Source organism: Heliangelus exortis, chromosome 7, assembly GCF_036169615.1.
Source record: "Heliangelus exortis chromosome 7, bHelExo1.hap1, whole genome shotgun sequence".
Classification (NCBI taxonomy): Eukaryota; Metazoa; Chordata; class Aves; order Apodiformes; family Trochilidae; genus Heliangelus; species Heliangelus exortis.
In genome coordinates, this window is record NC_092428.1 from 9,744,245 (window position 1) to 9,760,651 (window position 16,407).

Sequence of the window (16,407 nt, forward strand, 5' to 3'; positions counted from 1 at the left end):
TGGAAAACAAAGGGTATGGGGCTTTGCAAGTCTGTCTTTTGTACTTTGGGTGCTTCTGGGATCTAGTGGTCAAAATGGTCAGAATTTCTCAGAACTGCTAAATGTACCTTTAAAGAAAAAAGCAGTTTAACAGCTGAGGAGAAATGCAGTGGAAGGTTTTCCTTGCTGGAGCTGCATTAAAAACATTCTGTCCTGGGCATGATTTCCATGAGGAAGATTGAACACGCCCATGTCAAAGCTAGGTCCCAAGCTCATATTCCTTCTGCCAAAAGGTGCTCTTTTATGCTCAGTAAAGTGACTTGATTTCAACCTGCAAACCACAGACAGGCCAGGATCCTCTCAGGGGAAAAGCAACAGCAAAAAAAAAATGGCCAAATATCTATGCATGGAGCCTGAAGTTCTTTGTGTTTCTTGGGACAGTGCTACGTAGAGAACCTCAGGGTTCAGAGCTGGCACTTATGCTCTAGGCTTCAGCTTTTCTTCACAGCAACAAGCACAGTTGTATTTGAGCTATCCATCCTACATACTCATCTCACCAACATGAGCTGCATAGCTGGCATTAAAGGACTGTCAGTTAAGAGGATCTGATCCGGGAATAAGTCATTGACAGGGGTCACAGACCAAAAGATTGCCAAAGCTTTGTTGCAAGAGATGGCAACACATGAAAGGGGTTAGCAAAGTTTCCTTGCTAAGCAGGCCTCAAGTTGTGCTCCAGGAGGTTTAGATTGGGTATTAGGAAAGTTCCTCCACTGCAATGATTGTTAGGCACTGGAACTGGTTGCCCAGGAAATGGCTGAGTCAACATCCCTGGAGGTATTTGCTAGACATGTAGAGGTAGCACTTAGGGACATGGTTTAGTGGCAGACTTGGTAGCATTAGGGTAATGGTGAGAGCCTATGATCTTAGGGTCTTTCCCAACCCCAAGATACAATAAGTAATTCTGAGGTCCATTGCAGACAGTGGCAATGGTCCTCCCTTATAAATAAGCCCTGGTCCTCCCTTATACTCCCCTTCCCTTCTGACTAATTTCCCTATATATTCCTAAACTCCATGCATAGAAGTCCAAAACCTCCCTGAGATCTTCCTTTGAATCCCAGATGAACGTTTTGGAGTTCTGGGGGTTTTATGGCTTTTAGTAATGAATGAGTAAAGACTGCCAAGTGCTATGCAGTAAGAAACACCCATCCTTTGTAAAGAAAATCAAGGCAGTGAGACAGCAGCATTCAAGGAACTACTTCTGCAGAGCCTCATTGCTCCTTGAGAAATATCTGGGAAGTTCTCTGGAGAATTCATTATTCCACTCAATGACTTGAATTTATCCCATATAAACCAGGTGTATTTAGAAAAAGTTGGCAGTCAAAACCATACCATACCATAATTGATTTAATGCAAAACAGTAACAGTTAAAAAGTAACCAGAGAGGCCTAGGAGATGGGCAAAGTACCAAAATACACATTCTGATAAAAACACAGTCAGCAAACCATCAACCCCATTATGTTCTTGGGATTTTGGCTGTATCTGGGTTAAGTAAATTTGCTAAGAATGTTGTTAAACTGTTATAATACTACAGCACAGAACACGGCCAAGGACAGTTCAACATAGTCTGGACATGAGAGAAAAAAAAAATATTTTTGTTGTAGCTCAGTTACCTTTTGGGCCCATCATGTAAGCTTAAGAATCTTTCTGGAAAAGCTGCCCTTTTCACCAATCTGTGTCACAAAAATGAGATGCAGTACTGCTATTTTTTCATCTGGAACCCTCAACTGCTGTTGCTCACATCATGCCCTGACATTTTAAATGAAATTTCTTTCATATAAGGAAACTGGGCTCAGGTTGGGGAAAAAAATTACAGTAACCCAAGTGTATAAAATACTGTGCCATCTTAATGTGACGTGGCAACTTGGCAAGTAACTTTTCATCAGCAAGGTTTTTGGTCAACTTGGTTCTTGTTTTCTGCTGCAGGATAGGAAATATTAGATAAATAATACTTTTATTTTAGGGAATGTGGCCTCATTATAACTGGGGAAGTCCAGTGCCATTACTGATGGCAGCTTGGGTGTAGATTATGAAACTCAGCTGCTCCCTTATTCCCTACACCCCAGGTTGGAATCTGTTCAGGTGAGGGAGTGGGTAACCTCTCTTTTTGATCAGAAAGGACAGTCACAGCCTCTACTCTGTGAAAATAAAGAATTATATTAAGTGGACATCACTGCTGCACCATCTATTGCAATCTGCAGATGAAGTAGAAGGATTTTTAATGGCATTGCTTTTCTGCCTATACAGCCTATACACAGAACTAACAAATAATTATATATTTTTGGGTTAAGAACTTCTGAAAATAGCCCCCATGGATGGCAGATGTATTTGCACAGATAATAATCTGTCCTGGCCTGAAAATCAGATTTACATGGCCCGAGACCAATATCAACTTTTAAAAACACTTTTAGAGGATTCTTTTCTAGATTGATGGCAACTCAACAGCTCTACGTCAATCCAACTGTAAGGTGCCACCAAAAAATTTGCCTGTTCCCTTTGTTTCCTCCCTTCTCTTGGGCCTGTGCAACCAGACTGTGACCAGATTAGGACACCTGTCTACCTGCAAAACAGACTCACTCTTTGCTGGGTTCATTTTCAGCAGTCCAGATTGGGATAATCCCAGACCAACAGTTTTAATTCAAAAAGTGCTTTTGAGCCATGTACAATTCAAATACTTTTTATTGCTGTAAATGAATAATTTGGTTTATATTTGGTTTGTAGCTCCAGAGGATGGGATCCCAATGTGGTAACTACACAGCCATGCACAGTTCCTGGTGTCTACAGATTGCAGCCTGAAGCCCTGCATCTGCCAACGGTCTCTTAGAATCATAGAATGGTTTGGGTTGGAAGGGACCTTAAAGATCATCTAGTTCCAATCCCCTGCATGGACAGGGACACCTACCACTAGACCAGGTTGCTCAAGACCCCATCCAACTTGGCTTTGAACATTTTCAGGGAGGGGGCAGCCACAACATCCCTGCACAACCTATTTCAGTGCCTTCCCAACTTCATAGTAAAGAATTTCCTCCAAATGTCCAATTTAAATCTCCCTGCTTCAGGTTTTAATCTGTTGCCTCTTGTCCTTTCTTGTAGGTCCCCTTCAGATATTGGAAGGTTACCATAAGGTCACCTTGGAGCCTCCTCTTCTCCAGGCTGAACAGCCCCGATTTCCTCAGCCTGGCTTCATAGCGGAAGTGCTCCAGCCCTCTGATCATTTTTGTGGCTCTCCTCTGGACACATTCCAGGAGCTCTGTGTCCCTATGCTGGGGACTCCAGAACTGGACACAGTACTCCAGGTGGGGTCTCACAAGAGCAGAGCAAAGGGGGAGAATCACCTCCCTCCCCTGTCTGTCTGTGCTGCTTTTGATGCAGCCCAGGACTTTTGATGCACCCCGTTGGCTTTCTGGGCTGCAAGTGCACATTGTTGGCTCATGTTCAGCTTCTGGTCCGCCATGACTCCCAATTCCTTCTCCTCAGAGCTGTCCTCAATCCTTTCTCTTCCCAACCTGCATTTTTGCACAGGATTGCCTTGACACAGGTGCAGAACTTTGCACTTGTCCCTGTTAAACTTCAACAGAATCCCACTTCTCAAGCCTGTCAAGGTCGAATGCCTTGAATGCCCTCTTTGCAGGAATGGGAGCAGAGCTGAAAGGACCTGTGTATATGCTTCCAGCTAGAACGTCTGGGCCTGACCAAACTTTCCACCAAGAGTTTGTTTCTGATTAAAACAAAAGCTGAATGTGGTACAAATGGGAAAACTTTGATGGAGACTATATAGCAGTTTTCTCCAATGTACGTTTGTTGGATATGGATATCTCAGTCCATCAAATATTTTCCAAATTAAGAGGGATTTATATAAACAGGGGATAGCACTAAAATTTCTAGTTATGGTCTATCTGGTATAAATATTTATGATCATTATAACACTTTTCTCAAGTGTTCTTTTGTTTAATGTAGCTCATGGCAGTTTCTAGGGTAAATGATGCAGTTTCAGTTTTTAAATTGAGAAACAGAGGCACTGTAAACACTGTGACAATGGTGGTTAATCAACAGAGGGTTGTTCTTGTTTAATACTACGTCTGCACAGTCTGTTTGCAGTCAACCATAACTGGGAAGACTTGGTCTTGAATATGACAAGTGCTTGGAGGAAAAAAAAACTTTTCAGGTGATGTATTTTAGTTAAAGAGCTGATGTTATGCCTTAACTGTAATAGCTTTACAGTACAAGTAAATAAACAAAACAAAACCAAAAACCAAACAAACCAGCTACATGGGAACAGTTTTCCCGCAGGGAACCTTTAGGCTGAGTGATCAACTTCACAATAGTCTCTTTAAAAAAAAAAACAAAACACCTTAAAATTCAGCATTTTGTGATGTGATGGCTAAAACTGATCTGGATCTGCCTTGAGAGAACTCTTAATATCATTTAGGACTAAGTTTAATGTTAAGAGGAGTGTTGGGACCTCCCCTGGGCATTCCCAGTTCTAGCAGTACAGGGTCCTGGCATCAGCATTATGGGGATAAACCAAAGCAGATATTCCATCTCCCTTGGAATTAATAAGTTTCCATGTAATGCGTCCACCAAATATATTCCAGCAAACACCCCCTTGACGCTGGTGCTTTCCTTCCATTTTTTTTCATGACCATGTAATTGAAAAAGTATAGTAGCAACTCTCTGGAAAGGGACAAGAAGAACATGGGTTTTCCCTGAAGGATTTTGAAACATGGACTTCATTTTGCATCTCCCTCTGCATTAAGACATTGCTCCTTTGTGCAATTCTGGATATTTTTGCATTTTCTTTTTGGATAGCAATCCACAGATTAGCAAGCTGGAGGCTGGCTGAAGTGATTGTCTGTCCTTAATAACTACTCAAATTGGAACATTTAAGAACAACCATAGTTTGGTTTTCCTTATACTCTGACAGCAATAGCTCACGCATCCTTATGTACAAATCTAAAGGTGCACCTAAATAACTATCAAAACCCAGAATTATGCAATTTGCTGCCATACTCATGTGACACTTGCAGACTGTATAATTCAGCACTTGTGTGGTAAAATTATGTTGAAATTTTACCTCTCTCTTCTGTTCAAGTGTCACCTATGTGTAAATACACCATTTGCAGCCTCATAAGAACATTGCATTCTGCTTCCTTCTTCCTCTGGCAGACACTGTGTGTACACAGCTAATTTACTCCACCTTTTGCTAACCTGCTGTTTTGTTTGTTTTTTTTTTTCATGCTGCCTCACCCCCTTCTTGCCTTAATTTTTAAAAAATTCTTCTTTTGATAACATCTGTACAATTTTCAAGTGCTTCTGATTATACTCATCATCATCTCTTTTCCCTCCATTCTCTTGCAGCTTTTCTTTTTCCACATGCTACATTTCCAATGTTTCCTCCTTGGCTGGGAGCAAGCCCTGGCAAGACTTGCCATTGCCACTGTGCTGCTGAACAGGCTACTCCTTATTTTGTGAATATTGGTCAGCCCTGAATAGAAGGGCTGCATTATGCTACAAGTGAGGTTTAATCCTGACCACATAAATAGTTTCATTTTGCTTCCTTTCAGACATCAATTTATTTTGTGGCAGCACTGCAGAACTAAAGGAATCAGGTCTCAAGACCATCAAAAGACCTGGAGATTTCTGGAGCTTGTATACATAACTCTCTTGGATTATTTTCTTAAAATGGGACACACATCAGGAAACCCCTTACAAACAGCAGCAAAAAATTTTGCAAGGACAGAGAAAGCCAGGTTGAGAATTAGAGGAAGGTTGACTGTAGCCCAGCATCTTGAGAAATGACTGGAATTGACAGCAGAATTGAAATCTCCCTCCTGGGACATAAAAAACCCCACTGAAACAAAAAGCTAGGAGCTACTCAGGGAGGTGTTAAGACAGTCTGGGTTAAGACAGTCTGTTTACTTGTCTGGGTAAAATCTAGCAGCAAGAGCTGCCCCAATAAATTGTGGGAACCAGCCCTGCAATCTGAAGAGCACTCTTCTTGATAAGCTGAGAATCTAATTGAAGTACATCACATCTGAAGTAAGAGCTTTTCTGACAGCTGACTAAATGAGCAACATTGCATCACTTTCTGTTAGGATTTATAATGCCTCTGAAGAAGGTTCCTGTTCCTTCGTTTGCTTACTTCTGACCACCCCAAAAGTAAGTCTTACATTGCTGCTTTCAGAAGGAGGAAAGAGTTGCCCCTTGCCTTTCCCTCAGGCTCTACTGTTAAATTAAAACCAAGGCACCATTTACACAAGACAGGCTCAAATCCCAGTGAGCAGGCTCCCCAGCTGCCAGTGGATCCTCCAGGCATGATGGAAACACAGGGAGAGAGAAGCTCCTGCAGTTAGAAAACTGAGATCAGAATGTCATTCAAGTTTGAAGAAGGGCTGAAACCAGTACCAGTCCACTATTTACATTGGAGTGATGCTCCTGTGTATAAAATCTGCCTTTCACTTATGTCTGAATCAAAATTTTGGGCATTTTGGGGACCAAATATAATTTTTGTTGTTACTGCAGGTAGCACAGGAGACCGTGTGCAACTCGTGGATTGTTTTCAGATCTGCAAAGCTTTGCTCACCTGTGAACTACTTGGACTCTTCTCTTTGAGAACAATTCTTTCCTACACACTTTTTCTTAGGCTACAGGCTCCTTTTCCCACATGACCATGTAAGCATATCTATGCCACACAGCAATATATATAGGAACAGAGTTCTGAGAGGAAGCACAGGACTGTGCTGCACCTCTTGAAATAGAAAGAATGTGATCACATGGAGTGCATCTACTTACTCAGATCTGGTGTCAGAGGATGATTCTTGTCCTCTCTGCAGAGGTAAAAATAAATAGGGTTCAGGCTGAGTTCAATAACCTAAGGTTGCATATTAGCAGCTTACAGTTCTCCTGGGAGGTGAGGCACTTCTCAAGTTCCCACTAACAGGAGAGCAGTCAGATAAAAACCCACTGCATGGATGAAGGGCAGGGTATGTGCACTGACATGACTCACACTTTTTGGTTGTGACTTTAGTGGGCTTTTGTGAGCTATGAGTACAGCATCTTTTAGCAGGATTGCCTTGAGTCACTGCCCTGTCTATGCAAGATTCATAGATCTGTGGAACCTGAGAAAATTTATATAATAGACTGTTCCTGCTCATGCACTGCAGTACAACTGTGGGTAGAATCAATTAGTTTCTATGTTAATCTCTCTTTTGAATAACAAAGCTGTATTAATAAGCAGTAACCTTCCCTTTGCCAGATCATGCAAGTAACATTTACTCTTTAGTATAGATATACCAAGTAAGAGTAGCATACAACTGTAGATTATGAACTTCCAAATCCCTGACCAAATTAGGTCATCCAAGCAGTGTTCCTTCCTCTGCCTCTTTCTGTTCCCACTCTTCTCTCTTGTTAGCTTTGTGTAGGAACACAGACTTCCGAGCAAGAGCAAAAGCAGTTTCACACGGAGTCATTGAACAACTTTAGCAAATTTCAAAGGAACAATTTAAATCCAAGTGTGAGATCTCACCATAAAGATGCAGAACTGGCAAACTGTAAAGCAGCCATCCCACTGCCATTCAGTCTGCGTGATCTGGCAAGCTGTGTGATTAATGTACATTTCAAATAGGAATGAATTTGTCCAGAATGGAAGAAGCTAGGCTGTAGTCACTGAAGGGGGAAGAGAATGATTCCAAAAAGAATTCGAGATCACAGGGAGTAATTAAACAATTCTGAACAATTGCAGCATTATTTATAAATACCTGATGGTCCTGGTGAGGAGGAACAAACAAGCCAGATTTTTCTCTGCAGTGACAGGACTGTGACAGGACAAGAGGCAATGGGCTAGATATGAAACACAGAAAATTCTCCTTAAAGATAAGGATTTTTTTTTTTGCTGTGGAATAATCAAACATGTCACCCAGAGAGGTTTTGGAGTCTCCATCCTTGGAGATATTCAAAGCCTGAAAGGACAGAGCCCTGAGCAATTGGGTGTAGGTGGCCCTGCTTTGAAGCGGAGAGATTGGACAAGATGACCTCCAGAGACCCCTGCCAGCATCCACCTCTGTCATTCTGTGAGAAGTCGACTGAGGCTTTTCAGTACCTACACCAAGATTAAAAATATGGGAACAGAAGGACCAGAAACTTACTAATGTGACAACATTCAAGAAACAAGGAGTTGATACTAAATGATGGAAGTGAACTGCAAAGTTTTGACCGTTTGACTTCCAGGAGAAATTAGTTAAAGACTATGGTGGATATTCCATCAATGCAAATTTTGAACTCAAATTAGATATTACTCTAAGCAACCCCATTTTATTCAACTAGGACCTAACTCGGTGAACCTTTTAGTTCATGATTTGCATTACATTCTTTTGGCATTAGGAAATATAAAATATGCTTTTTTTTTTTTTTTTTTTTTGCATAGCATCTCACTGTAGTCTTTTCCTATGGTGATGTAATTTTTTACTGCATAGATGTATCTTTGAATAAATAAAAATATATTTTAAAATAAAAATATAGCACAGGAGAACACTGCACCACCCACATTTCTCCCTAGGGTGCCCTGCAGTAGTGGTCTTTATAAGGGAAAAAAATATTGGTGTCTTTTTTAGGCTGTTGTTTTAATTTTATTTTTTTTTTTAGAATTAAGAAGTCTCTTAATATACAACTGTAACCATGAAGCCAGATTTCAGCACTTGTAAAATATAGAAAATGTGCCCCAGCTCCATTTGACCACAGAGGATGATCAGGTATCACGGGCACAGAACTGAATCTTTCAAAGACCTTTTGGAATTTAAGCTAGCTTGAAACATGAGGGCATGTGCCTCTGCGTGGTGCCTGTTCTAGTTTACTGTGTCACTGGGACAGCAGTCAGTGCATGAAATGTGCTGCACGTGAAAAGAGTGCCTTGAGAGGCCTGCTTCGGTTCAGATATTTTGTAGATTGTTCATTGTTTGTGCAGCCTCTTTATCCATCTGTATCTTGCTACCACCATTCAGGACACAGTGTCCAGCAGTGTCTTGCTTCTGTGAAAAGCAGAATATTCTTCCCATTCCTCCTTTCAACTCTGGCACTTTTCAGAAGTGAAGCCACTGTAAATACCTGGGTGGTGACAGCCTGGGCTCCACACTGGCATGTGGCAGACAGAGCACTGGGAGCTGTTTTTGCAGCCTGCTTTCAGGCAGCCAGGCCAAATCCCTTTAGACACAAAGAGGACATTTTTAGAATAAGTAGTGTTCAATCAGTGACATGCCAAAGGGATATGTTTTGGAAAATTGCTGCTCAGGAAGGCAGACCAGTGATATCAGGGAAAGAGCATTCTCAGCTTTACACAGCCATGTAAAATGTGTGCCAAACCTTTCCAAAAAGAGAAGAAACATTTAACTGGCTGAAACCAACAACTATCTTTTAGATTTTTCCCCTGAAAGCAAAATCTTAGACTTGAGCTGAGGTTTCCCTTGTGTGAAAAGAATATAAAAAGAACTTTTTCCCTGTGGTATACTATCCCTTTCTAGAGATGGGGATGATGACATTTGTAATGCACCTGGTTCCAGTCTTCCACCCTAACTGACATGGCCAGAGACCTGCCCCTAGATGGGACTGAAGGGCAGATCCATCTCACTGCAGAAGCAACATTGCTACTGCTATGGAGCATCCTAGAATAGAACCCTCAATCTGCATGAATCAGGGCCCAGAAGTTACCAGTGCATCCCACCAGCCTCCCCCTGAACCTTTCACTCAACTTTCACTAACAGAAAAAAAAAAGAAAATCACACACACAAAAAGAAAAAAAAGAGAAATTAAACATAAGTAACATTTCTCATGGTTAAAATTGCAATGAAAGTCTCAGATTCCCTCACCTCAGACTCCCTAGTCCCCAGGCAAAAAGTGCTGTGAAAGCTGCAGAAACTTGGCATAAGAGTGGAGAAAGGGTATAACTCTCTCTCTTACGTAAGAAACTTCCTAAACAACCGGTGAGGGCAAATAAAAGCCCAACTTAAACAAACCACCAACCCCATAAAATTATGTGATTCTCTGACAGAGTTTTGTTAAAGTGCAAACAAGCAAGCACTGCCATTTTTATTTTTTTTTAAATACAAATCTGTTGACTGGCAGAAGCCTGGACCAGTTTCACAGGCTGATAAATGTGTCTGCCCAACAGAGTTAGGAGATTAATTTACAAGTGTGAAAAAGAATTTTTATTATTATTTTTAATTCCTCCCATTTTTGGGTGAACAGAAGAAAATAAAGTAAAAAATACTGCTAACCTAAAAAGTTTGCTGGTTTTCTAAAATGCACCAGCATAAAAAACAACTCCCAATGGAGAAAAAAAAATCTCACAGTCTATTAAAGATGAAACCATTCCAAATTTTTACTAATAAAGCTGCATTCAAAACCCAGAGGAGTCGAACTTTCTTGATCAGCTTTCAGGTGTTTACTAACATGCAGATGTATAAAAATATGTATTTACCATTTACAGGTTCCCAGAGTTTAATAGATCAGAAAGAAAATTTAGTGTCAGTTAAAATTTAACAGTCATCTAACCTGTGTGTCTGGAGACTTTGAAACCATGCCCAAATAAAGCAGGAGTTCTCTATGGGACTAACCTGATTCGTGCATGAATAGAAGGTAACATCTGAAGGACTGCCAATACAAATGATACTTTTTGATAACATCTGCCTTGAACATGGTGAAATATCTCTTGGATCTGATTCACTAAATGTGTTTGTCCTCTTTGAGCACCTTCCAAGTCAAAAAAAAAAAAAAAAAAAAAAACCCAACCAAAAAACAAACCAAAAAACCCCAAAAAACAAAACAAAAAACCAACACAGAATTTCAGTGATGTTTACTCTAGTGATAAGTCTAGACCATTAATGGAGATTGCTCAAGTCTTTTTTATGTTTTACTCTAGCATGGTATTAATAAATAACTGTCTGATGGGCTAAGTTGGAGACCTCAAAATGGGAACAATCAAAAGCAGAATCTTTTCTCTTTGAGTCTGCTATTGCTGCTGAAATCAGTCTTCCAGACCTTCTTCAGCTCCGTTTTGATGAATTTAGAGTGTTGAAGGTAATTTATAAAAGTTTTTAGATTTGCTGGCTTGGACCTGGGGTGTAAACGCACTGGTATTCTCATTCCCTTTTTATCCCTCCTTCCCCACATGTGATAGTCCAATTTTTTTTTAGGTATGCAGCTTGTGCTGAAAGTTCCACAATGCCCAGATATAGATGGATACAACTGTGCAACAGAGAGTTTTAGTGAGCTCTAAATGTCTGGTATAGCTACTACTTTTTTCAAATGGGAGTCAGACTGTGCACTGTCCATACCTTTCTTCGCAGCTGGGAAAGTGAAGGGAAGCAGTAGGAGCATCATTTTTGGCCATTTTCCTCAGTTCAGTTTGTGCCAGTGCACAGATCTGAGGTTTCATCTGGGAGCTCAGGACAGCCATTTACCTTCTTTTGTAGCACTCTTTTCTAAACTTCTGAAGGTTGCTTCTCCTGCTTCAGGGAAAGGAGCAAGGTCCTGGCACTCGGCAATTTTGGTGTGTGCTGCTGAAGCCCTGCATGCTTCCTCCCCATCCCCAGCCTACTTTGGATAATCCTGAGACACATCACTGCTGCTTTGTGCTTAGTTCTTGTGAAAAACACCACCTCAAGTTTTCCTTTCAAACAATGGAAGCACCTGTCAGTGTCCCTTTAATGCAAATTTTTGAAGTGGTTACTTCTTGCCATTGTTAATGTCAATATTCACCCCATCCTTGTGTATGACACAGATTTCTCCTGTTATCCTGTTAGAGAAGTCTTTTCACATTTAAATCCAGCCATTATCAATTCAGAAAACAGCTGGCAGTGGACAGCTTTTCCATGTTTTTAGAGGCTAGAGTATAAATATTAAAGGTCCTGCTCTAAGTTTGTTTTTACAATAATTAAGTGCTGATTTCATTCCCAGAACTGGAAATATGAGCGCTGCCCTCTAGCTCAGGAACAGGGCCCACAGGCATCACCAAGGTGTTACTCTGAAGCCCTGCAGTGAATTTCAGCCTCTGGTCCATATTTGGAGATGCCACGAAGCAAACTTCCAGCACGCTTAAGAACCTCTGTTTTCAGTAAAATGGTTCCTGACTACCCAAGTGTCCCAGCACATACAGAGAACCTGAATTCCGTCTGCCCTGTTCAGTAGCATCTGTACACTTAGATTAATTAAGTGTCATATCACCAAATCAAAGTAATGTAAGGAAGTAATAAAGCTATAACCCCTTGTTGTGGCCTCTGCTCAATTCATGCTCCACCAGAATGCAGAGCTCATTCATGGGAGAAACACAACTCTTGCCAAAATTACAATGCCAGGAACAATGTGAAGCATTTATGAAATGTCAGATTCTTCTTAATATATTTTAGAACCCACTCTCCCATGAATGTCTTCCAGAAACATCAGCCCTGCTGCAGCTATATAGCCATTACTTTGCTCTGCACTTCTCAGATTTCAAGACACTTTCCCAGACGCTACTCTCAGCTGAAGCTGGGGCTGTTTCTACATTTAGGAAACAAAAATGTAGAACACACTGCAGTTTAACAAACTAAAATCATGTCATAAATTAGAGGTCTTCCCTTTCTCTCTTGCCTCTCCAAGCAAGCATTTCAATTGGCCTCTAAGCAAGCATAAAAGATTCAAAGGCAATATTTCAAAAAATGAAATCAGGGGCTTTCATTCTATCTTCATACCTACTAGTAATTAAATATAGAAATATCCTGGGACTCATCAGTTGCCAGGCAGTCCTATTGTCATTACAATCCCACAAGAATCTGTTAATAATATTCTAAAAAAGCCCCAAAAACCCCAAACAAAAAAAGAACATTATTTTAAAGAAAACTCTGGGCCTGTAGTTTAAAACATTCATAGCAAAAGTAGGAAAACGTATAATCCTCACAGCTAATGTATTTTTCAGTGACATAATCACCATTCTGCATAATTTGTATAGCTAGAAATTTCCATGTCTTATTCCAGTAGTGGACTTGGTATCTCTGACTGGCATTTATTGACTATGTTGAGAAGATAACATGCTGATAAAGCTTATGTTATCTAAGTGAGCTATTTTCATACTTTAATGTGAGGTATATTGATTTTGCTGAAAGAAAGGAAAAGACAGAGATAGTGCAAATACTCAGCATCTGTAGGTGTAGAAAAGCTAGCTGGGAGCACCCATACCATGCCTTTGGGATCAAAATGTCCTGTTCTGTGTGTGGATAAGCCTGACTCTGGGCTGGGCCAACCTGGTCACATGTCACTTCTGGCTCTTTTACCTTTTCCCTAGTCACCTAGGGTACAGAAAGCATAAAAATCTGGAGCAAATTGCCACTGTAGAAAGTCCAGGTGAACTCTTGCTAAGTAAACAGGAGCTGGAGTCTTCCCTGGACACAGCATTCCCATTTTAAAGCAGCTTCAGGATTTTTGTCCCTAGACAGCCCCAAGCCTGTCTGCCCTTGGCTGTCTTCATCAATGTTGTTTTCTGGTTCTGTTTAACCGTCTTAAAGGAATTTTGGGACTACAAAGAGGGAATTTTGGTGGTGTTAGTGCTTCTATCAGCTGTGCCAGGGATGCAGCAAGTGGGATGCCAGACAGTGCAAACATGACTGCACCTTACTACCTCTTATTTGAGAGAAAAAAGGGCTACTGCAGTAAAAAAGTGGCAGTAAACAAAGGCAACTTGGTAAAGCAAAAGGAGAGCAACATTTCTGGCACCCAGCACATTGCTTTGACACAAGAATAACAAAGACTGAGGCTGACTGGAAATTTGTGGTATTATTGTGCTGACTATTGCAGACTCAGGGCATTATCTTATTTGCTCTTTGCAAAGCTTCCCATGAAGAAATAAGTCTCCTGAGATAATGCTGGCTTATAGCAGAAAACCACTCAAATATATAGAGACTGCATGCACTTTCCTACTTGCTTAATAAACTAAGTAATTGCCCGTACTGATCTCTAAACCAAAAGGGGGAAAGGTAGTACTTGCCATGGAAGGAAGTGTTTCCAAAGTGGAGAACGAACTTCAATTCTTTACTTTGGCCAATATATTATTTTGCTCTTGTCTCCTTAGTTTGTCTTGAATTTTAAATGTGACTATGAATAACAAAAATGCACCCAGGTTTTCAATGGACTTCAACTTAGATATTATTGTGTGAAATACACCTGAATTTTAAAAATACCACAAAAATAATTTTTTGAAAGCATTGTAGTCTTTATAACTGATAACAAAAAAAATCTAACACATGCCAGACAAATAGGCATGGTATGTATCTTCCTTGTGATACCCTGGTTTATATTAATTCTATAAGTGCACTGGAATTAGTAACATGGGCACTGGGCTGGGACGACACTGATATTATCAGTATGGAAAAAGTAACAACCTGTTATTGCAAGAAGAAGATGCTGGTGACAAACACTGGTACTGCTTACATCATATTAACATTTCCCAATACTACTTGTTATCTGCTTTTGTTGCATCTTCTGCTGGACTGTGTCTCCCCTTCCATCTATTGCAGCTGCCAAAGAGGGGGTAACCACTGAATTTCTGGCAGTTCTAACCCTGGAGACAAAAAGCACTGTCTAATGGTACTTGTCATTGCAGAGAGTGGAAATCAAGGGCCATGGGGAGACATTGCATATGGCTCAATAGTCAGATACTATTTTGCACATCTATTCATTCCAGGTAAAGAGAGGTCAGTAGCACAGAGATGGATGTTTAAGCTTCCAGACTTGTTCTGCTAATGCCAAGCTGATAAGCCATGTTCTGGAAAAAACCCTTTTTTTAGGGAATATGAACACCTAACTGCTTAAATGTGGTGGAGATTTAGACAAAGAACTATTTCATGTGTAAACAAAATCTGCTGCTTATTTAAGAACACTTTAAAAAGCTGATTATGTATTAATATTAAGGAGGAATGATCAAGAACAACATATTTTTGGGGTGAAAAGGAAGCTTCTTCCAATAACTATTTAGCATAACTATTCTTTATTGATGTCATCAGGTTTCAATAACTTATTAGAGTTCAGCCCTTAAGTAAAAAAGCACCAGTGCCACACCATTTTAAGAATTACAAAGGATTCCCAGAAATGCAAAGCCTGTTTCTTACTTTATGAAGTAATAATTGGGAGTAGGCTTAGATACAGATGGAGAAAAATATGAAACAACCATATAAAGGCAAAGAAAGCCTCTTGTAGTCACCAGCTGAGTTAAATCTGTATTTGTTAGAACCATGCCAGCTCAGCTAACAGAAGTTGGCAGCTATGTGTACACAGCTAGATTTTCCACAGACAGGGCAAAGAAAAATGAGGGTGTGTTTATTCTGACATGAAGACACCTTCAACCCAGCTGAAACTCAGCTATCATTGTGCTAAGTGCAGAATTATCTTCATTTCACTCAGTGTACTATCATTCCTTTCAGACACACATGTAGTCTTAACACAAATAATCATTTGTGCCTAGGGTTGGTGTCTTTGTAGATTCTGTTACCTGACTGCTCTGCAAGCAACAGGGCAATTTCTGCAGCTCTTCACTGTCTGGTGTCCCTCAGTATCCAGAGCTATTCCTACAACTCTTAATTGCTCTTCTTTTTCATACTAGGAAACTGAATAGATTGTTGGGTTTACTGTAAGGTCAATAATGCCAGTCTTGGAGTCTCGCTTGAAAAAATTTACAACATAGCATGCTTCCCAGGTCAAGGCCATTTCTTTCAAAACAGAACAACAAGGAAGCCCCCAGATGTTTACAAAAGCAAAGCCACACAGAAATTCCATAGCTCAGGGAATGAGTTGGCTGTACTGAACTAAAAAGCAGGATAATCACATTTACCTTATTAGAAAGAGATCCACAGCTGCCGCCATTGGTGCAGCGAGTTACCCGGGAGCTGTAATGAGAGGGACTTCGAGATGAAAAGACCCTCACTGAGGCTTTAGAAAAAGCTGTGGGAGAATGAGTGGAAAATTGTTACACCTGAGATGAATCCCTGGGGAAGGGGCAGGCCCCCCCACACTCTATCAAGGGTGGGTGGGTGGGTAGGTGCTGTGTGGGTTCTGCAGGTGACACCTGTGTGAGGAGCTGGGCCAGGTCAGGGGATGCTGCTGAGACTGCCTGAGGTGTGGGTCTGCCAGGGGCAGCTCAGTGCCCCGAGGCCCAGGTGCTGCTGGGTCTCCTGGCTCTGAGGGAGGGGAAGTGTGGAGCCACCAAGCTCTGCCCAGAGGAAAGCTCCTCACATGTCCCCTCTGCTCCCCATGCCCTGCAGGGCTGTGCCAGCTGCTGCCTGCTCTGGGTCACACAGAAACCACGGTTCAGAGCCAGATGTTGAGTCCAGAGCTCTAGAGCTTCAGCTTGCCTTC

At 41.0% G+C, this 16,407-nt stretch overlaps 1 long non-coding RNA gene across 1 annotated transcript in view; it reads right to left on the reverse strand.

The window, feature by feature from the left end:
• The window catches only part of LOC139798037 (uncharacterized), a 41,272-nt gene extending 28,009 nt beyond the window's left edge, over window positions 1-13,263 (reverse strand). The window contains exons 1-3 of the long non-coding RNA XR_011726675.1: window positions 13,196-13,263; window positions 11,361-11,534; window positions 6,829-6,863 (exon numbers count right to left, since the gene is read on the reverse strand). This is a non-coding gene — a long non-coding RNA (uncharacterized lncRNA). The remainder of the gene's footprint in view (window positions 1-6,828; window positions 6,864-11,360; window positions 11,535-13,195) is intronic.
• Window positions 13,264-16,407: the final 3,144 nt, after the last annotated feature.